Source organism: Papaver somniferum, chromosome 4 (genome assembly GCF_003573695.1).
Source record: "Papaver somniferum cultivar HN1 chromosome 4, ASM357369v1, whole genome shotgun sequence".
In the NCBI taxonomy this organism is placed as follows: domain Eukaryota; kingdom Viridiplantae; phylum Streptophyta; class Magnoliopsida; order Ranunculales; family Papaveraceae; genus Papaver; species Papaver somniferum.
This window is the reverse complement of record NC_039361.1, coordinates 134,409,001-134,422,470: the sequence shown is the minus strand read 5'-3', so window position 1 is coordinate 134,422,470 and position 13,470 is coordinate 134,409,001. Positions and strand designations below refer to the sequence as shown.

The 13,470-nt window shown below is 36.4% G+C and overlaps 1 long non-coding RNA gene across 8 annotated transcripts; it reads right to left on the bottom strand.

Annotated features, from left to right (window-relative positions):
• Window positions 1–5,298: 5,298 nt before the first annotated feature.
• On the bottom strand, window positions 5,299–8,386 carry LOC113274286. 8 transcript variants are annotated; one of them, XR_003322927.1, is made up of 8 exons: window positions 8,157–8,386; window positions 7,842–7,899; window positions 7,585–7,702; window positions 7,104–7,229; window positions 6,934–7,022; window positions 6,553–6,668; window positions 6,289–6,344; window positions 5,512–6,117 (listed from the first exon to the last, which is right to left on the bottom strand). It is a non-coding gene; the product is annotated as an uncharacterized LOC113274286 (long non-coding RNA). The 8 variants fall into 8 exon arrangements; XR_003322926.1 differs by adding an exon at window positions 5,299–5,499 and having other exon boundaries at window positions 6,038–6,117; window positions 7,585–8,386; XR_003322925.1 differs by having other exon boundaries at window positions 5,511–6,117; window positions 7,585–8,041.
• Between the last annotated feature and the right edge of the window lie 5,084 nt (window positions 8,387–13,470).

Here is a 13,470-nt window from a genome sequence, read left to right as displayed (position 1 = left end):
ATTAATCAGTTCGTGAACCAAGTAAGTCCTTCTTCTCTGTTGTTTTTTTGACCAAAAAATGGCTCCTAGGAAAAAGTTTTGCCGTGGTGAAGGTTCAAGTTCTCAACCGAATCATAACATAGATAGTGATAATGAGTTTGAAGATGATGAAATTGGTTTAGACGTTTTACAACCTTTTTATGATATTTCTCTACAAATTAGTTTCACTAGTCTTCTTTCTAGGGACAAATATGTCAAGTTCCTTAAAGGGAAGTTTGTTATAGAGAGGGTTTATGATCGAACTGTTAACGAACCTGAATTTCATCAGTTTATGAACCAGCATGAGTGGGGTTATGTTCATGATGGTCTTGGGTCTTCATATCCTGAAATGACCTGCCAGTTTTATGCTAACCTGCATGTTGCTAACAAAGTCAATTGTTGCTTCAAGACAATGGTTGGAGGGATAACATTTGAGGTAAATCGTGAAGTGATTGCATATTTGTTGAACTTATCACTTGATCGCTCATTTGCAATTCCTCAACCTGAGAATCTCAGACCATCTCGGGCTCGGTTATCCGAATTGCTTATAAATAGAAGCGAATCATGGTCAGGAGGAAAGTTATCTGTTGACAACATCAACTTTCATATGAAGGTCTTCAGCAAACTGTCAGTTGCAAATCTGATTCCAAGTACACTTGATGAGAATATCTGGAGTAGAACCCTAGCTGAGATGCTTTGCTACCTCATCTCAGGCAAAGAGATTGATTTTTGCGGTCTGATTATTTGTCAGATGATTCATATGGTTTCACAGACAAAGAATCTTGGGTTCCCTTGTCTTATCAGTAGCATCTACAGTCGATTTCGGGTTAAACCAATTGGCACCTGCACTGGTTATGCTTATCCTCTATCTCAGAATGACATAAACAAGATGAAGAAGCCATCCTCCTCTGAAGAGAATCTTCTTAATGAAAGAATTGAGTGCCTTCATGAACAACTAAGCTATGTGTTGGGAATTCATCCTGAATTAACTGAACATGTGTGTAAGATTGTTGAGAAATATAATCGCAATCAAGCTTAGTTCTTTTATTATCTGATAAACTTCTTATGTTGAACTTCTGTTGTTATGCTTATAATAATGTTTATGTTCAGCCTTGAATGTTTTTTTAAATTAAAATTACTACATATGATAGTTCCATGAGAATTACAGATAAACCATGTCAAAAGCTATCTCGTTTATATGTCGATATGCATGTATTGATACACGAATGAATGAACTTTTGACAAACAAAAGTTAAGCCTACTATGCCAATTCTATGATGGAAGATAGGTTAAAATCTTTTGTTTACAAGGATTATGTCTATTATATGTCGTTATGCAAATAGTTATGGAAAATAGAATGAATCCTTATATATTCCGAAGTATTGATCTTCCCTGATCCATATTTTATGTATATACTGTGTGGCTCTATAAGTCTTCTTGTGTGAGCATTTCCAACTAAACTAATCACAGATTCGTTTGTGATTATTTTGGTTGTGTATTCCGATTAGATTAATCATGGGTTCTCTTGTGGTTAATTTGATTGAGAATTTTGGGATAACAAAATCATTTTTTGGTTGTTGGTGTCCAAAGAAATCCTTCTTTTCTTGTAAATTTAAGGTCGCTCTTGTTGTTCTTTCTGGAATGACATCAAATGGGGGAGTGTTCTTTTGAACTTGCGCTTAATTTCCATATCTTTGTGGGGATTGTGGCTGTGGAATACTTGAGGAGTTATCTTGTATCTCTATAAACTCTGTGATGAATGCATTTAGCTTCGTCTTTATGATTGCATCAAAACAAAGTTGATATGTACTTTTCTTTGGTCTTGAAGTGTCTCCATGAGAATTTCATTAGGATCCCGTTTTCGTACCTCTGCCAATTTTATTGACAAAAAGGGGGAGAATTAATATGTAGTTCACACTACAAATACATATGGTTTTCGGATCATTATGTAAGAGGGAATGGTTTTCTTGTTGAGACGAAGTATTGACTAAGGGGGAGTGATACATATCACCATAGTATTGTTGTAGAAGTTTTGATATGAGAACTTTGATGTTGTATAATAATACTTTGACAATGTATAACAATGATCGAGAGCTTTTGTTTTATCATTGTTATGGCTACGTAACTTCAATAACGATGATGCTAAACTTACAACCTTTGGAATCATTGGAGTACTTGGAAGTGACGAAGATTTCGAGTAATGTTGAAGCACAAAGGAGATCAAGCATGTGGACGAGAAGCTACAAAGTTTTATCTTTTTTGTAATCCATATGTATTGATAGTTTTGCCACTAAAATTGACAAAGGGGGAGATTGTTAGAGCATTGCTCGGTCGAACTCGCATGCGTTGCTATCTCAAGCATGATTTTTCAATATTAGTGATCAAAACTATATGTCTTGATTTCTTTTTTACTTATGACTAAGTCTCGGTCTAGGATTAGTTAAATCTCCAGAATCCATGGCGATCATCTTACGAAGACGAAGAACTCGGGGAACCGGTGGAACTTCATCCGACTAAAAGGTATGTGGAGACTTGAACTTATCTATCACTCAAAATTTTATTCTATCTCCTACTCTTGAGACAAAGTCGTATAAGTATGATAGTTTTCATACATACACATTTTCTAGTTCGAGCCGAGTTTACTCGCCTATCTTTTTCTCGAAATATGTGTTGGTAAGCTTTCTCTTTAACCATTTTCATCTTTACCCGTGATGAAAATCATGATGACGTTTCAATCTTGAAAATATGTTTGATGACGATAGTCGCGAATAACGATTGTTATAACATTATAGAAGAATATTTCAATGATTAAAATGTAGAGTTGAGATTACCATCTATGGATATAAGCATATATAGTGGGTTTGCACATTAGTGTATAAATCCATGTGCTGGAAGCCAAGTGCGTGCATATGTGTGCATGCAGTATTGGTGAAGGAGACAGGTTGAGTACGCGTACCCTCACGCGTACCCACAGAAGTTTTCATACCGAAAATTTCTGCTGAGTTTGTAAACTCAAATCCGGTAGCTAAGCTACGCATACCCGTACACGTACTCAAGCTGGTGATATCTCAAATCGGTAGTTCATGAACTTAAAACAATAAATTATAAGAAATGCAATCTTTGCAAACCGTGGCTATATTGTTCATGAATTGATTCAAGTGGATCAAACCTATTTTGTTTCAATTGTGTCTATGAATAAATTCCTAATCAATTGAACAACTCTTCAACTAGTTCTTATGAGTCATTTGAACTAGTTCTTAGGAGTCATTTGAACTAGTTATGAGAAAGATAAATACAGTTAATATGAAAGTGCTCATATGGATAACCATTGGTTAACTATTTGTGAACCAACTAAGTGTACACGTTTAGGTACGGTTACTCAAACCTAAATAAATGCATTTCATTTGTGTGTGTGACAAGCTAAGTTTCGATCTAACGGTTGAAAGATATTAGCTTGATTGAATCAGGTTTTTCATATAACGGTCAAGGTAACGTAGATTGCAGACCCTGATTTGAAAAATATATAAAGGAGACATCTAGCATCTGGAAAAACTAATCCCCACACCTCCTGTGTGATACTACTTGGTTTGCTAGAGTAAATTCTCCTTTAACGTTAGGTTTCTTCTCGATACCATGTAGGTTAACGATTGAAAGACTACATTGGGATTGTGAAGCCAGACGAAACTACTTTTCTTGTAGTTGACAGATCTGATCTTTCCGTTTTCTATCATACGAGTTCAATTGAATAATTGGATTGAGATTATATCTCCGATAGGGCAAGATAAAAAGAAATCACAAACATCTTTGTCTCATTGTTTGTGTTTCCACAATATCTAGTTTCGCTACCATACGATGTAGATTATTGTGAGGTGATTGATAATACTAGGATGTTCTTCGGGAATATAAGTCCGGTTTATCAATTAGTTCCTGTTCACCTTGATTTATCAAAACACTGAACAAAAACTCTTGGGTATTTCTGTGGGAGACATATTTATTCAATTCTATAGACTTTTCTGTGTGAGACAGATTTGTTTATCAAGTCTTCGACTTTGGGTCGTAGCAACTCTTAGTTGTGGGTGAGATCAGCTAAGAGAATCAAGTGCGTAGTATCCTGCTGGGATCAGAGACGTAAGGAGCGAACTTTACCTTGAATCAGTGTGAGATTGATTAGGGTTCAACTACAGTCCAGACCGAAGTTAGTTTGTAGTAGGTTAGTGTCTGTAGCATCTTAATAAAGTGTGGTGTTCAATCTGGACTAGGTCCCGGGGTTTTTCTGCATTTACGGTTTCCTCGTTAACAAAACTTCTGGTGTCTGTGTTATTTCTATTCCGCATTATATTTTGTTATATAATTGAAATATCGCAGGTTGTGCGTTGTATCGATCAATTGTGAAATCCAACCGTTGGTTGTTGATTGGAAATTGATTGATCCTTGGATATTGGTCTTTGGTACCATCCAAGTTTTTTATCCTTGTATTTGATAAAGACTCGCAGATTTCTATTTGCTTGAGTAAAGATCAAATCAAGAGATTGAGATATTAACTCCTCGATAGACTTTTCTCTAGATTGAGTCTGACTGTCTAGTTGAGTCTCTAGAAAGTATATTGGAGTTAGTACATACAGATTGCTAATCGAAATATTGCATTTTCATCGTTAGTCAATCAAATCAATCGAAAACAAAATATAAACCGCAATTATCTAGTTTCCCACCAACGGTACACGCTAGAGCTTCTCAATCCCAAATAAGACTTTAAACTGAGCGGCCGTAATAGATTTCGCCTAATTAGGTTACTCTCCTCTCCGAATAGGCGACTACACCAGTCACTACACCAAATTTTGCGATTAGCAACAGTAAATGGCAGTTGCAAAGTGTACTCGCAACAGTTCTCTATTACGAAAGTCGATGTTGCAGTTTTGCGCAACGGCTAGATTTCTGTTGCAAATATTTGGTCGCAACAGTTTGAAATTGTTGTAACGTCGAAAAGTCGCAATTGTTGTAAACTGTTGCGAAATAAGGTGGACGCAACTGTTTCAAGCAGTTGCGAACTTTTTGTATGGTCAGAAAAAAAGTAGAGGTTTTGACTGGTCAAAACCAGTCAAAACCAGGTCAAAATTATAGTTTCCTGTAACAAAATCAAGTTACCCCTATTTATTTAAAAGTCAAATTAATCCAAGAAAATCAAGATACCTCTGTTTTAGAACCAAATTTCGCTAAGCAATGTACTTTACAAAAATTGTGAACAAAAAAATAAAACTAGGAATGAAAAAGACTTCTTTTCCATAAGATATTTCTATGTTTTGCAAGTGCAGTAATGCAAGAGAATATGACACTTGGCCCAAAAAATGAAGAGGAAAGAATACACATAACTTTGGGAATGAACTTGTTTCGTGCCTGATAATAATGCTGAGTGCGCAAGAGGAGTGACCACTATAGTTGGCCCAAATGCATAAGTTGCAACATCAACAACTTCCCCAACAATCACTGCAAAAAGTGAAATCATCCCATTAGTAACGTAGTCTTGAAATAAAACGTTCTGCAACTCAAATTCATTCCTAACATAATATAGATGCGTTAACTTCATAAGAGATATTCCATGTTTTGAATGTTAATACTTTACTCAGCGAGTGTTGAGTTAACCAAAAACTTACAACCTTAAAGAAACCAACATGGTAACAATACACAACTTAAAAAACAATTGATACATCAAATAATTATGATGCATTGTCTAAGGCATTATTGCATATGTAAAATTCCCTTTAGGAAATCAAATTAACCACATCAAACAAATAGAAGAACAAGATTCAAGGACCAATAAAGCGATCTAGCTCCTGAAGTCCAGTTTTTAAAAGAATCATTGCTTGGAACAACATACTGTACATTTAGCTCCCATTAAAGAAACAATAAGTTGGAAGAAAATTATTTTAACTTGTTGTCATCAATGCTAAGATATTGAAAGCATTTTGGTTGTCGAAAGTCATAACTCTAGAGTTATGACTCTAGGTTATCAAATCCAAGACACCTTGGCTGTCAGTGAACTTAATGTAGCTCCAAATAATTTTTTCCTTGCTGTACTCTTCCTGTTCCATCTTAAAACACCTGCTGAAATGTGTAGGAAAGAAGTGAGAAGAAATTATGTAAAAAAATCAAACACATAGAGGTATCCTACAAAACATTTTCACGTACCTCGTTGAATTTATTATGTTAACCTAAATCTTTTATATTCAAATGAAGTATACCTAGATAAAAAAACTGCTAGTTTTAAAATATCACCTTTCTGGCGAAGTTGAAAAGAGATCATCAAGTTAAGCAGGTCGTAATGCGCCATCCTAGTAGGCAGAAGCCACATTGAGTTAGCATTTCAAGAAATAACTGAGCACTAGCCCTAAGTTTCTAAATCTAGATATAAATATGCAGTAATGCATAGCACGCAGAGAACAGTAGATTCAAATATGCAGTAATGCATAGCACAACTGATTGATTCCTTTACTTGTTGATGTAAACCAAAAATCTAGTAAAATAGAATTGGAAAACTACTTTTTCATGCGATTATACTGCGAGTAATAGTCAAGAACTCGTTCCAAGTGTAGCGCCTGAGTTCTTGTTTCTCATCCTCTGGCAGATCAAAGTTGGGTGGTCTACCACAAATAACCCTTCATAGATCAAACATGAATATAATTTAATTAGGATTTTAGCCAATTGCATAATTCTTAAAATGTTATCAAGCCAGTAAAACAAGTATGTCCCATGTTCTGAGAAGTTTTTCACCGGTGCAGCTTTCTACGTTTGATACATTGGACTAGAAATTGATAATGTTTTGTTAGTGGAAAGATAATACTAACACATGGAAGAAATTAATACGAAAATGGAGTGTGTGCTATAAACTATATTTTTGAGACACAAACATGGTAATCTCACCTATAAAAAACTCCCATGTTCAACAACAACTTTCTCCTTGCTCCCATATGATTGGACGAGGACTGAACTTGCTTAAGCAAGACACTTTCCTGCAAAGAATCCAACTTAAGAATCAAACCCCACTTTTTTCATGTAATCAAAAACTATATTATATTTTACAAATTGCATACCTGGCCAGCAGAAGGAAACCAGCAACATCAATAATTGTTCTTAAATATTTAGGAAGCAATTCGGGCTTATTAACATCACTTGATGCCGCCACAGGAAAATCTTTAACAATTTTCCTTACAATCATCCTAAAATCAACACAACTCTATAACGTTAGTTCGAAAGTAATAAAACAAAAAATTGAGAACCTAAAGCAAACAAAAATCTAGGTTTTGAGCAAACAGAACCAAAAAGGCACAATCTTTTCCAACTAGAAATCAATCATGGAATTGCAGTATATCAAGTAACACCAAACAAACCTAATACACGACTTAAAAACACAAATTTGGGATCCAAACTATAGGGTCTGAGCAAGCAAAAACTAAAAAACATTGCTATTATGTGAAGCGAACATCTAACCATTATGTAAAATCAAGAGATACAAAAATACATGCCAACTCCAGAACAATATATACGAACATGGCCAATAGAATATGTACTCACCTACCAGTTTCATTAGTGCAGAATTACATGCACTTCAGCTCTGAACTTAGTCCAATATCCCACATCATTACATCTGCATTCGCTAAAACCTCCAAAACAGTTTCACGTTAGCGGATACCTGGAAAGTACCAAACCAAATGTAAAACAAAATAAGAGGTATTAGACCTTAGGTTCACTGATACTACAACAAGTCAGCAGGCTGATCAAAGTCCAATAACATAAATTGAAAATAAAGGAGAAAAACTTAAAATCCATACCAAAATTGAATGTCTACTAACAACATAAGCAATTAGAATCAATCAAAAGTACCCAAACCTGCGAATTTAAACTCCAAATAAGAAAAAATGTTAAACTGAATAATCCCTAATTTGAGAAATTGAAGTCGGAGCAAGTAATAGTTATTTCACATGAAGTTTTTGAAGCGGTTCATTCAAAACCCTTTTCAACACAAACCAAACTGGAAAAAAAAAATCAATTTATTCGTTATCAGAAACCCTAGAACCCAAATCTAAGAATAAAAACAGAAATTGAATAATACCCATATGTAAGTCTTTCCATTATATCAAACTAACCTCGCGAAATAGAGAAAGCTTTCTAAGAACCTGATTTCTTCATACTGATACGAATAAGAGAAATCTCAAAAATATAGATCTAAGATTTCATCTGTGATGGATCTGTTTGAAGAAGAAGAGGAAGCAAAACCTAATACTGATCCACAAGCGACTTATTACTTGTGACTTATTATGATCGAGAGAAAAATTCACCTGAATCATAAAGGGTGAGGAAGAGAAGAAGAGAACTAGAGAGAAAGAGAAAAAAGAATGAGAGGTAGCGAAGATAAGAAGTGGTCTCGATAATGATAAATCCCGAGTCAGTTTTGAAGCTGACTCCATGAATCTGAATAGGCTGAAACCGAGTCAGATTGAAAGTGTGGGCAGTATACACATGATTAGCACGCGTACAACTCCATCCTGTTGTGAATCGCAACTGAAAAAACAGTTGCGATTTTGTAACTTTTTTTAGCTGTGGCGAACTTTTGCAACTGAAATTCGCAACAGGGAGTAAGCTGTTGCGATTTCTAGTTTCTAATCCCTGAATTTGGTGTAGTGAGTAACAACAACAAAGAGGAAGTCTGTTGTTACGAATGACTAGTTTGCTAGAAAGGCAAACTTCAAGTATTGATAGACAAGGAAGTTTGGACACTAAGGAATTTCCAAAACCGAAAATATTCTCAAGATATTAATTAAAGCACAAATTCGGTTTCCATAATTCCTGGAAATGCTCTGTCCAAAAATAATGATCGAAATCTCTCGGAAAATCTAATTAGTAAATGCACATTACTAATTCTTATTTTCCTAAAAATGAAGTTAACAACCTTAATTAAAAGATTCTTAACTTACTTATGTTTCGATCCTGGGATTCTCTTCCCTTAGCTATTAAGGAATAACTTTGAACAATTAAAGAAATAAACATTCACAACAGTGTTCAAAGTATGTCGACATCCTTACTTTGTAAGTTCTCTTTCACACTTTGTAGATGGGGAAAAACGATTTGCTGGTTTTTACGGAATTGAGGAGATGAGCGTGCGGAGACTCTTTGAACCGAGCAAATGCTCAACCTCACACAGATGCACTGTAATAAGGGAGTGCTTTAAGTTCGACAGATCAATCTGTAGGACTCCGGCCTAAACCAAGACAATGGCCGTTCCAGAGTCAATTCGGTCACAAGAGAGGATGGGCTGATCTGTAGGAGGGAAGCTGAGAAACATGTGAGATTAATAGTGATAAAGATTGTAGGTGTGTTGTGTATTCTGTGTAAGAAAGTTCTGAATGATTGAATTTTACTCAGTTGAGAGTGATTGCTCAGACGATGAGTTCGTGTAGACGAAAGATTGTCTGTGTGAACTTGTCGATAAATTCTTGTTCATTTCAATCATGATTCAGAGGCCTTTTATATTGCTGAATTGAAAACACCATGATCCCATGAAGTGTAACAATTGCTGGAGTCAAAGAGTGGGGAAGTGGAAAATCGTGTTGAAACCAGTTGCTCATCGTGCGGAGACTTAGTTAACTTTCCACCCACTACTTTGCTAACTCCTCCAACTGATTGCACGACTTGCTCACATTCTTACCGTGTGTATGAACACACGTGCCGTAGACCGCCAGACCAAAATCCTAGTTAATATCCCCCTATGTGACACGATTGATATCTCATGAATGTGGAGTATGTAAGACAGACGTGTATTTAGTTAGTCAGTTGCTGACTTTATGGGACTATGAGTCCTTGTATTGCTGAGGTGAACATAATTTGCAAATGTTCAGAGACTCATGAATCGAACATGTCTGCTAAGACAGAAAATATCATTGTCGAATAAATGGTGATAACTTGAGCAAACTGTGCCGATGTGCCGCTGAATCGTTGAATATTGATAGTTGAACCAATATTCCTTAGTCTGAGCAAATATTGCTAGTCTGAGAAAATATTGCTCATCTGAGCAAATGTTGCTCATCTGATGAATTATTGAATATTAATAATTGAACCAATATTCTTTGGTGTGAGCAGATGTTGCTCATTTGAACAAATGTTGCTCGTTTGAGCAAATGTTGATTTAAGATGCTGGCATCTGAATCGAGCATAATTATTAAAATGTTGACCACAGGATCAACGTAAAATTTTTAATGTTTGAATCCGCTTAGAATTATGTTTTTTGCAGAGCTCTGGATTCGAAACCCTAATTTTGATCAATTGCTAAATTGATGATTAATCGATGATTTATTGAAAACAGTTCATGATAGGAAGGAGGGACCGGCTACATGGGATGATGAATTGACCGTGTAGCTCCGAGATGCTCAGGGCCAGCCTTGGTCAGTCAAGAAGACATGCCCGTGTCACCATAATGTCTGTGTCTTAGTCCTGATAGTTTCGATATTTTCTGATGCGCGTTTGAGCAACATTTTGAGAAAATATGAAGGATTCAGGGTTTTGCTTAAACTGGGGAATATTCATGAGATGATGAAAAAAAGTAATTAATAAAATAGGAAATTGCAAGGTGTGGGACCGGCCAAGGCTAGGGCATGACCGTCCAGCTAGCAAGCTCGGTCCCGCAGCACTTTTCCCAATTTTATGTAATTTTTATGTATTTTCCCTGATGTGAGGGAAATACCATGAAACTGAAGAATTTCATGAGATTAAGGAATTTCCATGAAATTAGGGAAATAATAATAATAATAAAATAGGGAGTGATGAAGTATGGGACAGACCATGGTCGGCCGGCCAAAGAACCCGTCCCAAGGCACTTTTCCCAATTTTATAATATTTTTCATGATTTTAGGGAAATATCATAAAATCAAGAGGTTTGTTGAAACCAGAGAAATTTGTTGAAATCAGGGAGTTTCCATGAGATGAGGGAAACATAAAAAATAATAATAATAAAATAAGGGGCGTGTGGGACCGGCTAGGGCCAGGTCCCACGAGTTTCCCTAATTTTACATGATTTTCATGACTTGAGGGAAATTTCATGAATTCAAGGAATTTTCATGGGACGAGGGAAATAATAATAAAATAATAAGGAGTCATGAGGTGTGGGACCGACCACGGCTAGGGCATGGCCGGCCGGCTAGTGAGCCCGGTCCCACGACATCTATCCTAATTTATTATTATATCTTTGATACGAGGAAACACCATGAGACTGGGGAGTTTCCTTGAGACGAAGAAGATTTGCTCAAATGAAGGGATTTTCATGAGATCAGGGAAAATAATAAAATATGATAAATATAAAATTGGGCGTGGGACTGGCCATGGTACGACCGGCCGACCGGTGGGCCCAGTCCCCTAACGTCTCGATATATATTTTATTATTTTCTTCCTATTTTGCATAGGTTCATCGTTCCTTCGTGTTTTGGAATGTTCGTTTGTACATTCAGGTGCTCGTTTGTGCATTATTGTTGAGTACACTTGCACCATTTTGGTCGGGGCTTACTCGAGAGCTGCTCAGATGCCCGTACGTTGAATATTTATCACTAACCCGTGGAATTCTTCTGGGAAGAACCACAAATTAAAGTAACGAAATATTACGAAAAATCGTAGAATATTGTTGAATATTCAGTTAACGATTAGAGATAATTAATTGATGGCTATATACTAGTAGGTATGTCGTCTAGGATCATTAATTATCTGAGAGTTGAGAGATATGAGCTTGTTGAAACGTCATATTTGTCTAATATAGTCAGGGAAAACCTTGTTGCATCCCGAAGACGTTATTGCTCTATACTAGCAGGCATGATGTCTAGGAGACGTCCAATCTTTCGATTTTATATATAAAAAATTACTGATATTGCTCAGTATTCATGAGATGTGTCGTTGCCTGAGCTGGGAGACTACACATCTACATATACTCTGAGAGACAGCCTTCTCAGTCAGAGATTTTATGGCATGAGCTTTCATGCTTCAATGAGAGACATGAGCCTCAATACTCATCTGATTGCCGGATCAGGAGCATGTATAATTACGGTTTTATGATTTTAACCCTCATCGAAAATCCACCATCTACATTAAGTCCCCTGCTTAGTGAGGGACAGTCATGTTCCTTAGTCAACACTGAATTGTGATTTTCCAGTTACAGATAAAATAAGTAATTGAACTTAGTCATAAGATAAGACGTTACCGGATTTTGACTGAATGAACGAACCATGGTTTTAATGAAATCCCCAGTGGCATAATAGAGCGTCACCCAACGAGCATAAATTGGTGTAGAACCGCTGACTTGATGGTGGAACCTTGGTCGGTTTAGGATTCACGGGCCGGGCTCGAAAAGGAAATCCTTATGGAATTAGGTTTTGGAAATAAAATTGATATAAAAGGGAATTAATCCTCCCTTCATCACCTTCACGCCTGAGTTCTGGGGAGATCTTTTCACAAGACCGAAATAAACCTTCATTTCAAAGAAAAATGCTCATACGAAGGAAAAGAGATTTTTTTTTTATATGTGGAACCGTGACGTATTATAAAATATAATGCCATATATTTATTTACGTGAGTTTGCTCACGTTAGATAGAAAATTTGAAAATTTACGTGAGTTATTCACATTAATTATTATTTCGTAAAATCAAAACATGGGTTTTGAGTAACCCTCGAAATTAGACAATTTATTTATGATGAAGTGTTTTCTTGGTGTAAATTTCATATCCCAGTTGTGGATGTTTATACTATGAAAATTATGTTCATGATTTTATGAAAAACCAGTTTCAATCTTATGATAAGGTTTTGTTCGTTATCGCAGGTTTCAAAGAACGAATTAATCTTGGAGTGCTAACTCTTGCACCACAATTACTACTGAAATCGTCAAAAGGTAAGAGTTAAGAGTTACCATTTTTGTAGTGGATTTATTATCACCATTTCCATAATTTTATGCTCCTGGTTCCAGAAAATGGTGACTTCCAGCAGCAACGATTATGATTATAGTTATTCCTTCAGATCCTCTGACGAGGACTTCAAAGCTTTTGAAGCCAAATCGAAAACTAAGACAAATCATGTTGAGGGGGAAAATCCTGACATACCCCTTAATGACCGGAGAGTCACTTATGCTGAGCTTATGAAGAGAAAAGCCGAGGATGATGAGGCGGACGACCGTCGGCGTAGAAAGGATCGAATCCGGCGCAGAATACTAGCGGCTGAGGAAAGACGTCGATTTTCTGACGGTGTACCTTCCGACTCTGATGCTTCAGAAGATGAACCAGTGTGGGTGCCACGGGATCGCAAGATTAAGCCAGATCGTCGTACCAGAGAGCTCAGAGAGATCGCGAAATGAGCCGAGGATAAATCGGAAGAGGATTCAGACTCAAGCGATGCTAATATACATACAGACTTCATCAATAGCCCTGATAGTG